The sequence below is a fragment of the Lepeophtheirus salmonis genome, chromosome 14, assembly GCF_016086655.4.
Source record: "Lepeophtheirus salmonis chromosome 14, UVic_Lsal_1.4, whole genome shotgun sequence".
In the NCBI taxonomy this organism is placed as follows: Eukaryota; Metazoa; Arthropoda; class Copepoda; order Siphonostomatoida; family Caligidae; genus Lepeophtheirus; species Lepeophtheirus salmonis.
Genome location: NC_052144.2, coordinates 8,972,688 through 8,977,505, shown reverse-complemented (window position 1 = coordinate 8,977,505; position 4,818 = coordinate 8,972,688).

Genomic DNA, 4,818 nt, shown 5'->3' with positions numbered 1-4,818 from the left:
ATTAATGTATATTCGTTTTCTGTGAATGGCTTTTCAAGTTCAGAACTTAACATCCTATATAGTATTAAAACAATTTATGCGTGTTCCTGATGACTGCCTCGCTAAGAAAAACAATGATAAAAATCTGTTTATTTCAAAAATTGAGATAGATACATACTTTAGAGATGAATAAAAGTTGTTCATAATTTTAAGTTACGTACTTAGGGCGATGTTTCATTCTGATATGACCAGATTCATGGGCTCTGGAGGGCAAGTTTATTTTTTCACTTTTGGGGTAATTGGGTTGTCAATTCCAAAATGCACCAAAAGTATTAAAAATCCAGAAAACGAACTATTGTAAAAGCGGAAAAAGGGAGAATGTATATTCTATACGAATCAAAAAAGGGAAGAAAGGAAGAAGAGTATTAGCGAGTTAGTCTTAGAATGCATCTTCATAATGGTTGAAAAAGGAACATATTATCTAATAATCGTATTTATTCCAAGAATCATCCTTATTTCTGGTGGCGATGAGTTTCCATTTTTACTTATACACATGACAATATATAGATTACCAAGTCAAACATTCGAAAACTTGCTGTATATTTACCAAGATCAGTTAATTATATGTTACATTTTCAAGAGTGTCCAAACGGGTGCAGATTTGATTATGTTATGTCAAATGGACAGAAAAAAAAAATGTTCTATACAAGGAAGTTTTACAATAGAAATTTACCTATTATATATTTATAACAGATCGTTTTAGGTTACAACTTTAACATAAAATCATAATATAAATTTAAAAAAAAACAATTTTTCATTTGCTACCTTTAGTGGTAGTAAATCTTGAAATTATTTATTTTAATTTTGAGACTTTTGTCTATAAACAATAAATTACATTAGTAGGCTTGGTTTTCATTTGATTGTTTGATCCATGTGGAAGGAAGATACTGAAGCTTAAATTTGTACAAAAAATAAAAAAAAAGAATGCAGGAACCAAAAAAAAAAAAAAAGAAGAAATAATAATAATAATTTTAGTTTACTTTTAACACAAGATCGATTGTGATACGTCAAAACAAAAGCAATCTAGAATAAAGATAAATATTATAAGAAATTATTTTATTAATTTTTAACTGTACAGTGTGTAAATATAAACGCTTCAATATATATATTGACATATTAAAATAAATTATGGGGCAAATACAGAAATTTTAGGCATTGGTTAAAATGTTTTTTTTTTTTGTTTAATAATATTTTATTTTACTAGGATAGAACCTTTCGAATATAATCTTTTATATTATATTTATTTAGAAGTGACTAGTATTATTTTTCACTTTCAATCAAAATTTGCGGCACTTCTGAAGAATAAATAAAAATAACTAATTATTTAAAGTGAGATATAGATAGCACTAAGTAAGGGCATTTTCACTTGCTACCTAAAAACAGTATTTATTATTGTTATTTAAGCCATAAAATACGGACTTGACCATTAAAAGTTTAAGCTGCCGGTGGTTTGACTTATGCCTTATTTTTAAATCACGTATATATAAATTTCTTTTTATTGAAAGTGGGCAGATGGAAAATGGAAAAAAATTTCATTGGGTCGAATAATATGTTCAGTGCTGTTATTGCAATTGATTTCAGTAAAGTGTTTGATTCTATTATTAATCGTCACCCCCTTTATTCTATCAAACAATTACTGTCCACGCGTTTTTTTAACCCAGTGAGGGTACTATTATTAAATGGGAGCTATACAATTACCTTGGATGGTCTTTAAAGTGCTTCAATTCTTCATAAAGAAACTATAAACAGGGATGTCCGGTGGCTCCCTCTTCTTTTTATTATTGCAATTAAGGAATTTGCTCAGGATATTCGGCACAAATACTCTGGTTTTTTAGTTAATTTCGGAAAGAAAAACATCTTTTAGACATATGTATATGCTGATGATGGAACTCTTCGTGTCGAATGGAAATCGGAATCGTAGTTAAAGAAAAGGATTGAAATTTTACTTTCTTTCTTTGCAAAGTACAAGAAATTATCAGGTTTGAAATTAAATGAAAAGAAAACAATAATCCTTCCATTGAGGGAGTGTACTCCTGAGTAGGATTATGAAATTCAGGGATGCTCAGTTAAGGATAACATTAAGTTTCTTGGAATGGATTGGGAAAGACATGGAGAGTCTGTTTCAAATAAAAGCTATATAGAAAGGTTTGTAAACCTTAGGATAGCTGAATGGAGGAGATCGAACTTGCAGACGCGTATCGACATGTACAACGTAAAGTTAATTCCTTCTGTGCTTTATTTAGCTACAGCGTTACCAAGATTGGACAATTAGGCGATCGAAGCTGAACATGATTGGCCACAGAAGTGATTTCAACGAAGTTATATTCATGCTCTAAAAAGGATGATGATACAACTTGGGGGAGGGCTAGTTGTTAGGGGATGTTCAATCTAAAATATACATGTAGATTATAATTGATATATTCTGTAATCCAGAAAAAGAATGGTTTTCTGTCATTTCAAATAGTAAAATAATAAAATACATTATAATGGGAACAGATGTATCTAATTCTCTTCTGTTTGACATATCTCCTTCCTGACCTGCCTCCCAAAGAGTTTTGTGAAAAGTTTCTACGACGCATGACTCGGCTTTTACTGTGGACATTATTCGTCAGTTTTAAAAAAAGAAGGCGTTCTTTTGACCTTTTCATAGCTCAATTAGTCTCGAGATTGAGGCTCTTTCCAAATAAATTTTAATTATATATTTACAATACAAGAGTCAAGAGTTAAGTCTAGAAAATTCTATTACCCTCTGCTAAAAGCAGCTAAGTTTCATAATTCACCTATACCTTGGCATTTAAGACTCCCTTAGAACACAATGCAAAGAAAATTTGCGAAACAAATTTTGATCTTCTTGACCTGTAGCAAAAATGGGAAAAGGTAATAATATAGTGTCTCTGGAAATTTACGGCTCTATTCCTAATTTCGACTCGCTGTATTTAGTTCACCTCTCCGTAAAAGGACTGTGGAAATAATTTTAAGTGAGTTATCAATGCATTTCCAAGATGCCCAACATTATTTGGTCTTCGATATTTCTTCTATTTTGAATTTTTAATTTGAGTGACTACCTTTCCCAAATTCTCATTTTCCTACATTCTTTTTGCAATGCCTTAGGGGCAGGAAAAGGCCAACCCAGAAACTCGGGTGCCTGCTTTGCTCTAGTTAGTGCTGAAGCATACATAGCTAGCTGTCTCACTTCTGGGAGTCCAATAAGCTTTCACTCTCTGAGGAAAATTTGCATTGTGTCTGCAGCAAGATACGCAACCTTTTGCTGAATGATCCTGCGTTACGAGGATAGAGAATGGAAATACGAAGCATACATTCTTCGATTTTTCCCACAATGGTCATGTAAGTACTAATCGACCCTTAAATGTTTAGTTAGATGATGAGGACAAGAACATTGAAGATATAGTTATTGTTTGTTTGTATGTTTTAATTTCATCCTTTTCATAATTTATGTAGTCATATTTTGTAGTGGTGGACATTAGTATATATTATTATATAGTCTGTAAAAAACATAAGTTGTTAGTATTGAAGGGCTGGGCTTTGATCTAGGAGGGGGTTAATTTTAAAATATAACATTTGCTTATTATTAATTTTTATTGCAATCCCTCTTGATGTATCCTGTTATTATTTTAATATTTATATTGTTGTACTAAATCCTAAAAAAAAAACAATTAAAAAATGGTAATAAAAATTGATTAACAACATTCCAGCATTCTTATTTGGAAGTTAATATTTTTTTCAATTGCTTTATATTATACCACTTACTAGTGTCATAATTAATGAAGGTTGAGTGATTAAAATTAATTCAAATTTTGATATACTAACACATAACCAATTTGTTATAAAACAAAACATCCCTGAGCTCTCTTACTTATGTACAATGACATACGAACGTGATCTATGAATTTCCATTCCCGCACTCAATGCAGTTGGACGTCTTCTGGACCACCATCTACACCACCAGCAAGTCCGAAACATTGGAAAGGAAGAATAGCTCTATCAAAAAGGCAAAACTGGATGAAGATGAGTTGAAGAATACAGCCAGGCCAATCTCCTCAGGTCCATGAGGGTCCATACATGAGATTTCCGGGCTTCACACCAGACTGTTGAGAGAGCCATCAAAAAAGGGGGTGGAAAGAGCCTTGCGAGGGTAGGGAGGTCACTTTTGACACTAGAAATGAAAGAAACTCATCTCCTCCGTTGAAAGACTCTTTTGGACGAGTTCTTATGAACTCGTTTTTGGTACTTTTGGTACCAAAAGGTATCCCGTATACTACACCTTTTGAGTGCATGTCAAGGGGAAAGCCTGAAGAGTCTTTCATCCATACTTTGATGCCCTCAAAGCCATTTTCAGCCAACACAGGGACGCCATGACAGAGGACAACATTCACAGCGGGTACCAGGGCTTTTACCAACGCCTGGAAGCCATCATTCTCAATAAGGACGGCTACATTGATGATTAAAAGAGCTCAGACACATATCTATTTATATATTATTTCTATTCTTGTTGAAGTTTAAAAATAAAAGTGTTCAGATTATTATAGGCCACTCGGTATTTGACATATTAATACTAAATTCAGAACTTTTCCTGCCTTTTGAACATTAGTAACGTAGTACAATTTTTCAAATTATTGACTTTATTATATTTAATTTTGTTACTTTTTTACGGAACCTTACATTGCATATTTATTAAATATTCTATATCCAATAAGAAAACTAAAAGTTAAACTTAAAAGATAGTTAAAAATTATTTTCCCTTTTTATGACTTCTTTATC